Source organism: Bos javanicus, chromosome 20 (genome assembly GCF_032452875.1).
Source record: "Bos javanicus breed banteng chromosome 20, ARS-OSU_banteng_1.0, whole genome shotgun sequence".
Taxonomy (NCBI): Eukaryota; Metazoa; Chordata; class Mammalia; order Artiodactyla; family Bovidae; genus Bos; species Bos javanicus.
In genome coordinates, this window is record NC_083887.1 from 62175180 (window position 1) to 62190403 (window position 15224).

General features: G+C 46.7%; 1 long non-coding RNA gene across 3 annotated transcripts in view; it reads right to left on the minus strand.

The window, feature by feature from the left end:
• Window positions 1–4426: 4426 nt before the first annotated feature.
• Window positions 4427–15224, minus strand: part of LOC133233751 (uncharacterized) — a 33964-nt gene continuing 23166 nt past the window's right edge. For 2 of the 3 annotated variants that reach the window (XR_009731829.1, XR_009731830.1), the window contains exons 2-4: window positions 15018–15089; window positions 14768–14866; window positions 4428–6239 (exon numbers count right to left, since the gene is read on the minus strand). This is a non-coding gene — a long non-coding RNA (uncharacterized LOC133233751). Of the gene's footprint in view, window positions 6240–14767; window positions 14867–15017; window positions 15090–15224 lie in introns of all 3 variants that reach the window. The other variant, XR_009731827.1, reaches the window with a different exon arrangement.

Genomic DNA, 15224 nt, shown 5'->3' on the forward strand with positions numbered 1-15224 from the left:
TCTGGAGGCCCAGAGTCAGGCCTGTACCCACAGCCTCATCTGCTGCATTCACTGAGTCACTGCAAGACATAAGGCCAGGTCATGTGCAAAGGTGGGGAAATACACGTTACCTCTTGATAAGCAGAGATGCAAAGTCACCTGATAAGAGGCTGGGAAAGAGGGAGGAGTAAAGAATGGAGGCCCATCCCATGGGCTGAATTTGGAGGGCTGAGAGAAACCGGTGCGTAAGACTGTCTTAGCCCTTCAATGTGCAGACAATTTCAGGTCAATCTTAAGACTGATTCATGCAGGCCATGTAGGATTCCTTAGAAAAGTACCAGCTGAGGCGTCTTTGATGATCACAAGGTCAAGGGGATATTTTCGCATGAGAGAGGGTAGCAGTTCCTACACCTAAAAGATGAAAGAACAGACCAAGAGGTGGCTTTAGCCAAGGTCAGGGCTGCGATCTTGACCTTGACCTTGTCACTTCCTCCTGGGAAGTGCCCCTTGGGGACTTTGGAATGCTCACACATCCAGATGTGGCTCACGCTCACGTGTGAAGAGGACATCACACACACTGTTGTGGGTCATCCCCACAACACCTGATAGTAAGGACCATTCTGAGATTTGTTGTTGAGTTTTATTCAGCACGCCTTTGAGAACTCGGAGGCAGAGAGCAGATGTCAGGTTCGGCTGAGCTCTACTGTACAAGAAAGCCTCTTCCTCGGAAGTGAAGGGAAAAAAAAGAGTCTTCTACACTTTGTGTAACACAGAAGGAACCTCCATGTTTCCGCCCAGGCCACCCAGGCTACAGAGTATTTTAAAGCTTGACAGTCTTCTATCCAAAACAAAAGTGAACTGTTAGGAAAATACAGCATCTGAAATGGATGTTTTCATAATTATCTAGATACTAATAGAAGTTTCCCTGGTGGCTCAGTGGTAAAGAATCCGCTTGCAATGCAGGAGATCCCAGTTTGATTCCTGTGTCGGGAAGATCCCCGGAGAAGGAAATAGCAACCCACTCCAGTATTCTTGCCTGGAGAATCCCATGGACAGAGGAGCCTGATGGGCTACAGTCCCTGGGGTCATAAAAGAGTCTTAGCAAACTAAGCAATGACAAAAAATACCAACAGTCAAATGTTTTATGGCCTGCTGAAAATCAGATTTGATCTAACATCTACTAACAGTAAACAGGTTGGGACAAAAACACACCTCTCCACGAACCCCGACATGTCAGTGCCCTTGTTCTATTACAAAGAGTTTCAAAAAAATAATAATAATAAAGAACTGCTGTCTTTGGAACAACTGTCGCCAGGAGGGAGATGTGGAATTAGCCTGGAGACCCTGCTGAAAATCGAAAATATATGAAATTCATGAACCTGTAAAATTTGAGCATATTCCCTTTCACAGGCAGGCAGCAAAATGACAGCCATGCTCAAACAAAACAAGCAATTCCAGTTAAGGAAAGGAGTACAGCCAAAGCTTTATTTGGTCCAGGCTGAGGTTAGACTTGTTAGAAGAGGCAAGATTGGAAAAGAAACCATAGAAGACAGTCAAGCAGGTGCTCCCCCCCCCCCACCCTGCCCCCGCCACCATCGGGGCTGTTTACCCCTCCTTGCTCTGTTCATCAATCGATGGAGGTTTTAAGCACCTGGATTCCTGGGTTGGGAAGATCTGCTGGGGAAGGGATAGGCTACCCACTCCAGTATTCTTGGGCTTCCCTGGTGGCTCATCTGGTAAAGAATCCGCCTGCAATGTGGGAGACCTGGGTTCAATCCCTAGGTTGGGAAGATTCCCCTGGAGAAGGGAAAGGCTACCACTCCAGTATTCTGGCCTGGAGAATTCCATGGACTGTATAGTCCATGAGATTGCATGCAAAGAGTTGGACATGACTGAGAGAATTTCACTTTCACTTTCACTTTAGGAGGGCATCACCTCGGAGGTAAATGTCTCCCTCTAGCCCTGCGATGGTTCTGAGAGGTCTAGGGGGTGAGGGTGGGCATGGAGGGCCCAAACACCCGGCCTCTGGCAGCCATGGGCTTTCGGTTCATTTCACTGATGCCCACACAGTGCCCACCAATGACACACATCCAGGGCCTCACGTGGCCCTGCCCACCAGGCACCTGGGACATTGCTGTATCTCTTCCTAGATGGGCCCTGTCCTCCTGCAGCAACTCCTGGGGGATGACAGTGGTGATTTCCCACTGCCTTTCAAGCTTCTCATGCACCCACCCCCACCCCCAGCAGTGCCCAGAGGTACCCTCTTGTACAGGGAGGGTACCCTCACAAAGGTCTGCAGCTGGCCTGGTGGAATGTGAAGTCCACAAGCTGTCCACAATCTCTACTCACTAGGCTGTAGTTTCCCCCCGAGCAGAGCAAGGGGCAGATTCGGGGAAGGACTCCCACCTCCCTGGGCCCTGCCTGCAGAGTCTAAGAGCAGTGGTCTCCCCGGGGCAGCACAGTTGCACACGTAATGCAGGAAGAGTTAAAGGCTCCTGAAGTCATGGATTCCTCTCCTGGCCCGGGGAAGCCAGCGTTCCTAGGTCACATGTGAGATTCTACATCGGTGGGAGACAGAGTCAAAGGAACCCACAACTAAACTGAACACTTGCCTCTGGCCCCTGAGAGACTGAATGGTGATGAAGGGCTGGAACTTTGGCCTCCAGTTCTGCTTCTCCCACTTGCTGGCTCTGAGATTTTAGACAAGTTACTTCAAGTCCTGGAATCTGTTTACCCACCAGGGAAATGGGAATACGAGTTACCTACCCCAGTGGAGCTGGCCTGATGGATGCGAAGAACTGACTCACTGCAAAAGACCCTGATGCTGGGAAAGACTGAAGGCAGGAGGAGAAAGGGACGACAGAGGATAATATGGTTGGATGGCGAGTCAATGGACATGAGTTTGAGTAAACTCTGGGAGTTGGTGATGGACAGGGAGGCCTGGCATGCTGCAGTACATGGGGTGGCAAAGAGTCTGACTGACTGACCCCAGTGGATCCTTGTGAGGTTTAAGGCTTCTATGGTACATAAAGATTGTAGGGAAATGCTGGCAAATTGTAAGCCCACAAAAGGACGGAGCAGCCTAGCCTCGGGGCACAAAGTGGAGGCCGGGGCTCCTGCTCACATCTCTCACTCTGGTGATGACTCAGGCCTCTACCCCGAAGAGCCTAAGCAGTATCTACAGAGGTCAGGCAAGAGCCAAGAGCTCACAAAGGTTCAGTATCCTCAGGTCAGTCTGAATTTTCAGTGATGAGGAGGAAGAGGCCCAGCTGGAAGATTCTGGAGAAGCCAGGAGGCTCTGACACCATGGCCGGTCCAGACTCTCGCCCCACTCCCACCCCAACTGCCTGGCATCAGGCCACATCAGCTTTCCCTCCCCCATCATTCCCCACCAATGCCCCAGCCAAGGCATCTTCTCCTGTTTAAAGGGCCCAGAATGTTAAGTTTAATGGGCAGGCAGGAGTGGTGGAGGAGAGAAGGGGAAGGATGTGATTGGCATGGTCCCAGCCTCACATTGCCCTGGGGGTCACTCTTCACTCCCCAAAAGCGTGTTCAGCTCTGAGCAGCTGTTTGCCCATTTGCCTGGCTAATGAATGCCCCACCAGGTCTGGCAGGCTCAGGCAGGGAGGGAAGGGTGAGGAGGAAAGAGAAACCATGCAGAAGGGAGGAGTTGCCTGGGCCTCGGCCACACGCAGAGGCTCACTTCAGTGTTCACACGGGCACATGCACAGGTGCATGCATGAATGCATACAGAGGTGCACACTTATGCACACACGCACATATATACCTTCTGGCTCACTGATGGCAGAGGCAGTGGTTGTAGGACCATCCAGCATTCTCCTCTGTTGGTGAAGCCCCAGACCACGTCCCTGGATGATCACTCTTTGTCCAGCGCTTGTAACATGTCTTCTGGGGCTTGAGTCACTGAGATGTGACAGCCGCAGGCACTGGGCAGCTGTAAATATTTAACAGACTTAATGGCACCCCACTCCAGTACTCTTGCCTGGAAAATCCCATGGACGGAGGAGCCTGGTAGGCTGCAGTCCATGGGGTCACTAAGAGTCGGACACGACTGAGCAACTTCACTTTCACTTTTCTCTTTTCATGCACTGGAGAAGGAAATGGCAACCCACTCCAGTATTCTTGCCTGGAGAATCCCAGGGACAATGGAGCCTGGTGGGCTGCTGTCTATGGGGTCGCACAGAGTTGGACACGACTGAAGCGACTTAGCATAGCATAGCATAGCATAGGGAGCGGTGGGTGGGCCATGATTTGTTACTGTTGTTGTTTAGTTGCTAAGTCATATCTGACTCTTTGCAACCCCAGGGACTGTAACCCACCAGGCTCCTCTGTCCATGGGATTTTCCAGGCAAGAATACTGGAGTGGGTTGCCATTCCCTTCTCCAGGGGATCTTCCTGGCCCAGGGATTAAACCCAGGTCTCCTGCTTGGCAGGTGAATTCTTTACCACTGAGCCACTAGGGAAGCCCGCCATGATTTGTAGGGCTTGCCAATTTCTGGGGTGTAAATGCTCTCTTGAGGCTAGTTTCAGGCCATGACATGTCACTGAAAGTGTGGTCAGGAAGAGACTCCTCGGACCAACTGTGGTGAGCATCCCTTCTGCTCGGGTACCAGGGAATCACGGGTGATGTGAATAAAAGTTAAAAGACCACAGTACTCAACCCTCGCAAGAAACGGAACCAAACACCAGCCCAGCTGCTGGCCAAAGTTTGTTTATTCAACTGACAATATTTATTGAAGTAAACAAAAACCAGGGATAAATCTTAGGGGGAAAAACAGTCCTTTTGACTTTTGCCAAAATACATAATTAACACTGACTCAGTGGACATGAGTTTGAGAAAACGCCAGGAGATAGTGAAGGACAGGGAAGCCTGACGTGCTGCCATCCGTGGAGTTACAAAGAGTCAGCTGTGACTTAGAGACTGAACAACAACAGTTAACATAGGTGGGATGCTTTTCAGTCTAGAAATTGGCAGGATAAACATCACCAGGTAAGCGTAAGCTCAGGGAGACATCATCTCTTGAAATTTTTGTTTGTTTTGGTTTAAAATAACTTCAAAAGGCTTTATAATGCACAAAGCCAGAAAAGAACTTACTAGAAAGGCACCTCAATCTAACTGAGGTCACATGGAAGGAGTCTCTGCCTCAGATGTGTGGGATCGCTTTGTATGAAGGGTGAAGGGTCGTGTGAACCTTCTGGAGTGACTAGCTGGGGTGGGCAGATGTAAACTTCCCCCTCCTGAGAAAAAAACTAAGTCCTTCTGTGAGCAACAGCCTCGTCCCATTGTTCTGCAAAATCCTCACCAAACAATTTCTTTTCATTCCTCTGCTTTGGCCTAGTTGTGTGCAGCTCACATTTTTATTAGGTTTTTTAAATAAACCTGAGATGACTCTCAATGCAAACAGAGAAAGCCTCGGTTACAGTCCATTTGAAAAACCGCTCACTAGAATAGGGGAAGCGAAAACACATTTTTGTATTTATCTAAAAGCAATGGAGCCTCAAACAGTAGTTAAGATTATAATATTCTTGAGGGAGGCAAAATCCTCAATTCCAATATAAACTATACAATTGGTTATCTCTATACTGTTAAGAAAGTGTCCCTGCCAAATGAGCTAAATATACTCTGGACAGTCAGGATCCTTTACAGAACAGCAATCTGAATGAAGGCAAAGAAGAGATAGAAACAGAACACCACCCCCAGACAGTAACCCAAAGCAGAAGACTGTAAACCTATTGGAAATGTGGGTTTAATGTCTCATCCTCCAGGAGCTCATTAGTGACACTGTTGGGCTATCAGAGCCTAGATTTATGAGACTCAAACTTTAGGACTGATAGACACAAAAAGGTGAATGTCCAGCCACAATCCCACTGTGGGAGGTAGGAGTCAGGACCAACCCCAAGTTCAAGCTAAATTGGGTCAGGAGGGCATGCAGATGCTGCCTTATCAAAGCGTTCTTTTCAAAACCTTTCTTTATAAAATAACTTCCACCTCTTGAATTTGAAAGTTACAAGAATCCTATCTTGTACATTTTTCCAGAAACTTGGACATTGAATGAATGGAGGTGAACCTGCTTTTCCAGGTAATGGGGGATAGAACAAGAAAAGATGCAGCCTTGTGTTCCTCAAAAGTCAAGGCATGAGGGTCCTGGAGTCCTCTAGTTGATTCCTTCTTCCACCATTTTGAAGTTGTACAATCCTTGGCAAGTTACTTAACCTCTCTGAACCTCAGTTATCCTCATCTGAAAAATAGAGGTAGTAATAAGTATCATCATACGTAATCAGCATTACTGTTGAAATTATTCATTGAGATACACCAGGCACGTGGTGAAGGCTCACCAGTTGTCAGCTATTGGTTCTACATTTCATTGCTCCAGTTCTCCCACATTTTACCATTTCTTCCATGCATATGACAGTCTGCAGCATCCTGGCACCGTGTCAAACTTTAACTGCACATCTTACAATCAATTGAGTCTTGGTTTGATGAAACACAGTGTTGTAATTATCAGTACTATTATTACCAAAGAGATCTGACCATAAAACAATAATGAGACTGCTTTCACGGGCTGTGGACAATAAGCAGCCTTATTATTTTAAAACAGCATGGCACAGACTTCCCGGCTGGAAGACTCTCCTGGGGGCCTCCATGCTGTGGGAAAGAGGGATGGATGTTGCCTTCTAGCAGTAAGTGACTTGCTATAGATCTGTCTTGTCTTAAGCAGCTCAAGATCTGAAAATCTGGATCTCTAATTTAAAAATTAACTAGGAGATCATACTTTAAAATAGAGACCTTCACAAAAGTATCATCCATTTAAAGTAATGTTTCTCAACTCAATTTTTATCACCTCTACCCCTCAAAGATTCTTTTTAGATATTTTTGTCCTAATCACTTCCCAGTGGAATATTAAGACTAAAGACATACTGTATATCTATTTATGTATTATATATCTGTGCTTTGTTCATAAAAAGCTATACAAATTATGCACTGAAAAAGGATTTTTCACCACCCTTTGAGTGCAGAATTACTCCCCTTGAGAGTGCATGCTTTAGAAACAGATCTTAGAGAGCATTTGAAATACTACATGACAGGACAGTTTTATTTGCACTCAATTTTTACATGACATGTCAACTCTGAAAAGAAGGAAACCCAAATACTCCTTGGAAGGAAAGTTATGACCAACCTAGATAGCATATTCAAAAGCAGAGACATTACATTGCCAACAAAGGTCCATCTAGTCAAGGATATGGGTTTTCCAGTGGTCATGTATGGATGTGAGAGTTGGACTGTGAAGAAAGCTGAACGCCAAAGAATTGATGCTTTTGAACTGTGGTGTTGGAGAAGACTCTTGATAGTCCCTTGGACTGCAAGGAGATCCAACCAGTCCATTCTGAAGGAGATCAGCCCTGGGTGTTTTTTGGAAGGAATGATGCTATAGCTGAAACTCCAGTACTTTGGCCACCTCATGCGAAAAACTGACTCATTGGAAAAGACTCTGATGCTGGGAGGGATTGAGGGCAGGAGGAGAAGGGGATGACAGAGGATGAGATGGCTGGATGGCATCACCGACTTGATGGACGTGGGTTTGAGTGAACTCCGGGAGTTGGTGATGGACAGGGAGGCCTGGTGTGTTGCGATTCATGGGGTCGCAAAGAGTCGGACACGACTGAGTGACTGAACTGAACTGAACTGAAGTAGCATATGTGATAAAATGTTCACAGTGAGATGTCCACACCGTGTTCATTACAGGCCAGTGTCTCTAGTTGTTTTTTAGACCATGCTACCTGAGCAATTCACCAGGAAGGTGGGACGTATATCAGCTGGATTTGCCTCTACAATTAATGTAAACTTGCCTCAAAGTCAGGTTGACATTTTTTGATATGCATAAGTGTTTATCCACCTCGTGACAAGTAGCCGTGGATCATGTCACTCATTCATATGATAGTTATTAAAATCATTTCTGCAGTAGCTCCCTGATAATTTTCCTTATCTCACCTTGCTTTGTCGCTGAAATCAGCATCCTGGTTAACCATCTTCCTGAATATTTTCTACAGTTTAGCCCCAAGGGCAGGATTCTCTGCATCCCTAATCTCACTGGTCTTGACCAGGATGAAGTTTCTTGGGCCCCAAAGGAAGGAATCTGGAAGCAGCAGAAACAACTGCTTCCTGCTTCTCACTTCCCACTTGCTGCTTCTGGCTTCTCACTTCTCACTTCCGGCTTCCAGTTTTGGCCCAAGCTTCCGGTGCCTCTGCCTAGAGGCAGAGACTTAGTGCAAAGATGGACAGATGATACTCAGGAAATGAGCTCTGTGGAGCTGAAAATCTTTGCACAGGAGGAGGAAAGAACAGAGGCTAAAGGAAGGGGAGGAATGAGGGGAGAGGGAGCCACACACTCTGTGAAGGCAGCAAAGGGAGGGAGCCAGTGGGGAAGAGCCAGGAAAAGGGGTAGTCACCCCACAGGGTAGAACTCCAAGGAAGTTGGACTGGACTCGGGCCTGGGGCTGCAGCCGGGGGAGCCCGGATGCCCCAGCCCCTGCTTGGATTACCCCGTCAGTAGCCCAGAAGTAACCGAGATGACCTGACCCAATCCAGAGACCACTCAGAAGCAGGCTGGGAGGTTGCCCTGGGAACTGCTCCAACCCAGAGCGGGGTCTCCCAGGGACCCAGAGGCTGGGCTCAGGATAGCACCCAGACTCCCCACCCCACTCCCAGTGCCCAGCAGACAGGCAGCTTAGGTGGCTTGTGTCTGAGATGTCGTTTAAAGAGGGTAGGCCCTCCCACTCCACAAGAGAGAGTGGTTCCTAAAATGTTAATTTTAAAAAGCAGCCTGAGATCATTTTCCCTGAGTTATAGCCCAAGTAGGGGCTCTAGGACACTCAATATGACCATCAGCTCTGTCCTGTCGAACCTCAGGGAAAAGGCCTGAAAGAGCCTTCTCTCCATCCCCGGACTTGAGGGCCTTTGCCCTCCATGGAAGGCAGTATTTGTTCTGATATGGATCTCATCCCTGGTTGCCTTGTCTGGGCCTTACTGATGTAGGCGGGGCCAGCACTGGCCTCATAGCTCCTCTTTCCTTGTGTGATGACCTGCCAGGGTCCCTGACCTAGAACTTGCTTGGCAAAGCTGGAGGTCCTCAAGAATGAGAACTGTGGAGGTTATTGAAAAATGCACCGTTATTCCTGAAAAGAGGGTCCCAGGCCTGGTAACCGTGACCCTGATTTTCCTCCTAATCATAAATAAATGATAGCCTCTTTTTTCTTGTTTTGATTAGTGGAGAGGATCCAGGATGACGAGGGCTGAGAGGTGGACAGGGGCATTGTCAAGGAGTTGAAAGGGCAGAGGAACAGGAAACAAAGACCATCTTGCTGGACTCTGCAATTTCTCCAGGGCTCTGCTCTGCTTCCACCGACTCTCACAAAATAGAGGTGGTGTCGAGGAGTTCATATCATATCTGAAGTCCAGAATCGTGCCGGGCTGACTGAAAACATTGGCAGGAACCACTTGTAGTTTTAAGCTGGTTGATTGCATATTTAATTTAACTCCACTATTGGGGTAAATTCAAAAGTCACTTTGCAGAACTTCACCTGACAAACTAAGGGGGCTGAGACAGGTGAGCTGGTACTGACACAGGATGTATCAAGAGACTGTAGGTGTGCTAAGAAAGCAAAAATTAGAAGCTAGAAAGTTGAGCACTGGACAGACTTGGTAGAAGAAGGCTCACACACACACACACACACATACACCCTTTGTTATCCTGTTTTATTTCCATCATTGCAGTTAACACAACCAGAGCACACTTCATGGGCTTACTTGTTTGTCACCTGTCAATCCACCATTAGAACGCCCCTGAGAGCAGGAACCCTATGTGTCTTGTTCAACTGCAGGGACCCCAGAATCTAGAACACCTGGAGCCAGAGCTCATCACTGTTTGGGAGGGAGGGGAAGGAGGCTAGCAGCTGGGTTCTTGTCCCATAATAGACACTGAAATCAACCACACTGAACAGCCCTGCACAAGTTGGTGATGTCAATCTCCTCCATACGCAGCAGGCCAAGTACAAAACCATGGATGTGGGACAATGACCATCTCTAGAATTCTAAGGTTACCTAAAGGGCAACTGTATAAACCAAAGAGTGTAAGATGGAGAGAAGGAGAGTCCTTCCCAGTTCCAGAGGCTGGAATAAGCCCTGGATAATTCCAAATAATTCCAACCATGATAAACCCGCTTAAGAGGGGAGTTTGTGGTTGGCACTGTACAGTGAGCTGGAAACCCCAGAAATGGTACCAACAGTAGGGTCTTGTCCCCGGAATACTGAGGCTCACTTTCCTTGGTTTGTAACTTTGCCCTGGTCAACACAGTGGGAATGCATTGCTTAGGGTGATGTATACATAGAGTCCTGGCCCACAATGTATGCTTAGCCCATATTCTGATGTACTTACGTGGAAGGAACAGAAGCTGTGTGGTCTGTCTTGATGCGACAACAAGCACACTTGACTGGGAGATGTTTCTTTACTCTGAGCATAATAAGCCAGCTCATTTATAGCAAGACTGTGTGTAAACCTAGCTCCAGTCTACACCGGGACAACACGTTAAGATGCATATCAGCCAACTGGAGGGTCCAAGAGGTGGACTGTGGTCAGAGGATGCTGGGCATGCACCCAAGGAAAGAACAGGGGTGTGGACCCTGGAAAACTAAGGGCTCAAAAGGGCCTAGAAAGCTTATGGAAGCATCTGACAACGAGGAAAGAATGTAGTCACTCAGGCTACAGAAGGGGAACAAAAAAGTTAGACCAATGAGATAGGGAAGAAAGACCAGCTAAATGCAAAGAGGCTTTGGTAACAATTAAAACATAACGAAAGCTGAGCACCAAACAATTTATGCTTTTGAACTGTGGTGTTGGAGAAGACTCTTGAGAGTCCCTTGGACTGCAAGGAGATCCAACCAGTCTATCCTAAAGGAGATCAGTCCTAAATATTCATTGGAAAGACTGATGCTGATGCTGGAACTCCAATATTTTGGGTACCTGATGCAAAGAACTGACTCATTAGAAAAGACCCTAATGCTGAAAAAGATTGAAGGCAGGAGGAGAAGGGGACAACAGAGGATGAGATGGTTGTATGGCATTACCGACTCAATGGACATGAGTTTGAGCAAGCTCCAGGAGCTGGTGAAAGACAGGGAAGCCTGGTGTGCTGTGGTCCATGGGTCTCAAAGAGTCGGACATGACTGAGCGACTGAACTGAACTGAACTGAAAACTTTATAACAATTAATGTACAATAGAGAAAAGGATGGCTTCTAGAATTGTTCTGACCTGGACTGGGGCCCTAACCTGCATCTACTACTTCTGAAAGTGAAAAGTCGCTCAGTCATGTCCAACTCTTTGCAACCCCATGGACTATACAGTCCACTGAATTCTCCAGGCCAGAATACTGGAGTGGGTAGCCTTTCCCTTCTCCAGGGGATCTTCCCAGCCCAGGGATCAAACCCAGGTCTCCCGCATTGCAGGCGGATTCTTTACCAGTTAAGCCACAAGGGAAGCCTTAATTCTGAGGTCTTGGCCAAATTACCCAATTTCCTTATGCCTCAGGCTTATTATCTCTAAATTAGGAGACATGACAGCAATTTCTTCAAAGTTTGCTGTGAAAGTTAAAATTGAATAATGCATGTAAGACACTTTGCACAGATAGTAAGTGCCCATAAACATAGCCATGATCATGTTATTATTGTGGAAAATTCAGGACATACTATTATGGGCTATCACCACCCAGCAACCCATGGTTTCTCAACACCTCATTATTGACTGTTGAAGCAGGGAGCTTCTGGAGGAAGTGAAGGGTAAAACTCCAAAGTTTGGAAAAAAGTCAAAGTTGGATCTGTTACCATTCAAAGTATTCAATGGGTTGAATTGTATTCCCCAAAAAGACACGTTAGAGTCCTGACCCCAGTACCTCAGACCATGACTGTATGTGGAGAGAGGGTCTTAAAGGCTGAAATCAAATTAAAATGAGGTCATTAGTGTGGGTCCCAATCCAATAAGATGGGTGTCCCTATAAAAAGGGGACATTTGGACACACACGGGGCAAGACCCTGTTGAGAGACACAGAGAAGACGGCTGTCTACAAGCTGAGGAGAGACTCCTGAAATCAGGTCCTCCTTCCCAGCCTCAGAAGGAACCAGCCTGCAGGCATCTCGAGTCTGGACTGCTGGCCTTCCGAGCTACACGACAGTAAACACCTCTGGTTCAAGCCCGTGAGTCTATATGGTACGTTGTTACGGCGTGTTTGCTCAGTCATGTCTGATTCTTTGCAACCCCATGGACTGTGGCCCGCCTGACTGTTCTGTGCATGGGATTTCCCAGGAAAGAATAGTGAAGTGGGTTGTTGTTTCCTCCCCCAGGGGAATCTTCCTAACCTGGGGATCAAACCCACGTCTCCTGTTTCTCCTGCATTGGCAGGTGGATTCTTTACCATTCCTCTACCTGGGAAGCCTGTTAACAGCAGCATAAATAAACTAAAACAGGTCACCACTCACCAAACATATAGGGTGACTTGGTGGGTGGAGATGGCTATGGGCAAACTACCATCCGTCGTAAATACAGACTCCTGGGCGCCAACACCAGCAACTGATCCAACTAGGTCAGGACGGGACTCCAAATCTGCATTTAAAAATCACCCCCAAGGTACAGCAAGGGATGGTCGGTTTAAAGGCACTGGATGGACAAGCTCCAGAGGACTCTTCAGCTCTGTTAACCATCCACATGAAGCAAACATGAGAACGAAGGTGTCTGCACACACATGTGTGTCTGAGTGTGTGTCCACATGTCCAGGGCTGTGTGCTTTCTAAGCATATACCCATGTTCAGAAAATAGCTTCAAGATTCTGCAGATGAGAATGACCGAAGAAGAGCAGAGCATACAAGTTGAGTTGATTTGTCTTTTCCAGAAGCAGCTTATCTTGGGCCAAGCAGCCTTGGCAGCTGAGTCCTGCTCCCGCTGCCAGCACAGCTCTGGCTGACAGCCACTCAGGCAGCTGCCAGGGGTCTGAGGGGCAGCGGGGTGAGCGGATCCAGCTGGGGTGATGCTGGGGCAGCTGCAGCTGCCCAGTGCCCGCTGCGCACGGCTCCTCTGCAGAGCGCAGGTGCTAGAAGCTGCTGAGCACGACAGCTGTTCCACCAAGTGAGCATGGGTCAAAGCGGGAATGTTTGCAAAGTCCACACCTGTATCTGTGATGTGCCATAGTTTCATTTTCAAAGAAAGAAATAGCAGCAGCTCAATACAAAGTAAGCATTTTTCTGGCATTTTCTTTTGTATAAATATTAGCCAGTTCATATGTATAAGGCCATTTTTCCACAGGAGCTTAGATATTACGTCTATGCATAAAGATAGCTGAAGACCCAGCACACTATGCAAACCTATGAGAGGACAGCGAGCCCCAGCATGTGTTTAAAAATAGGTGGGGATGTCTGAACTCATGTCAAATTAACAGTCTGCTTCTAAAGGGGGATAATTTATTAATAGCTGCATAATATTCTCCAATTGCATTTAACTTAACTAAAGCAGACTGAACAAGTTCTATCAAGCTGAAAGCTATACCATTCCCCTCATTCAGCTCTGGGTTGTCTTTTTTTTTTTTTTTCTCCTGTGTAATGGTTATCTATAGCTGCATAACAAATTGTCCCCAAAATGTAGCTACTTATTAACAGATGACTGGATAAAGAAGATGTGGTACATATATATAATAGAATATTAGCCATAAAAAAAAGCACAAAATAATGCTATTTGCAGCAACATGGATGGATCTAGAGATGATCATACTAAGTGAAGTAAGTCCGACAGAGAAAGATAAGTGAAAGTGAAGTCACTCAGTCATGTCCAACTCTTTACGACCCCATGGACTGTAGCCTACCAGGCTCCTCCCTCCTTGGGATTATCTAGGCAAGAGTACTCGAGTGGGTTGCCATTTCCTTCTCCAGTGGATCTTCCCGACCCAGGGATCGAACCCAGGTCTCCTGCATTCCAGGCAGATGCTTTAACCTCTGAGCCACCAGGGAAGCCCTATCCCTTGCAGCTTTTTACATTTAAGAAAAAAGATGCAAAAAGATAATATCATATGATATCCCCATATGTGGAATCTAATTTTTTAATGATACAAATGAATTTATTTACAAAACAGAAATAGGCTCACAGATTTTTAAAACAAACATGGTTACCAAAGAGGAAACATGGGAGGGAGGGGTAAATTAGAAGCTGGGGATTAACATACACACACTACTATATGTAAAATAGATAACTAACAAGAACCTACTGTATAGCACTTGGGAAATCTACTCAATATTCTGTAATGACCTATATAGGAAGAGAATCTGTGCTCGCTTGTAACAGACCACCCCTTGTAGCTTTTTACATTTAAGAAAAAAGGTCTCAGGCTGATAAACCGGAGACAAACAGACCTGATTACTGGGTACCTGACAGCAGCTCTGTTTTGAAAAAAGGCAAGAAAAAGAAGCAAGCAAGACTCTCACTGCTTTGTTCTTACCATATACCCCGGACTGCGAGCTCCACCTTTGTGATCCCCCCGACTGCCCATGTTGGGGGTGGGGCACAGTTCTTGAGATGTAGCCTGCCGTGTCTTCCCCCCATGACTGGCAGAGGAATAAAGCCATCTTTCATTCCCTCCAAACTCTGTCTCTGTATTTCTATTCAGCATCGGTTACAGCGAGCCAAGACTTTGGTGACATGGGCAGAGCTGAAACAGGAAAGAAGCAGCCTTTACCTGATTTCACGTCGTAAAGAAGCCAGTCTGTGCCTAACCCTTGAGGCTGTCTCTCTTGGTGTCATTAAGTGATGCAGTTGACAGGGGTGGGCAAACTTCCTGCAAAGAATCAGACAGTAAACTTTTTTTGGCTTTAAAGGCTATATAACCTCTGTCCCAGCTATTCCACCTTACCATGAGAGCACAAAATCAGCATTAAGTAATATGTAAAAGAGTGGGCATAGCTGTGTTCCAATAAAACTTTACTTACCCAACAGGCATCAGGCAAAATTTTGTTCACAGGTGTAGTCAGCCAAACCTTCAGTTGAGAATAGCATATATTCTATTTGGGAATAAAATAAAAATTAGCAGTAAATGCACAGTAGTGCTAGTATGATCCTATTTTGAACAAAGGTATTTTGGTCACATGTATAAAATCCTTCATCACAAACAGATGCAAATCATATTGAGTCCGTAA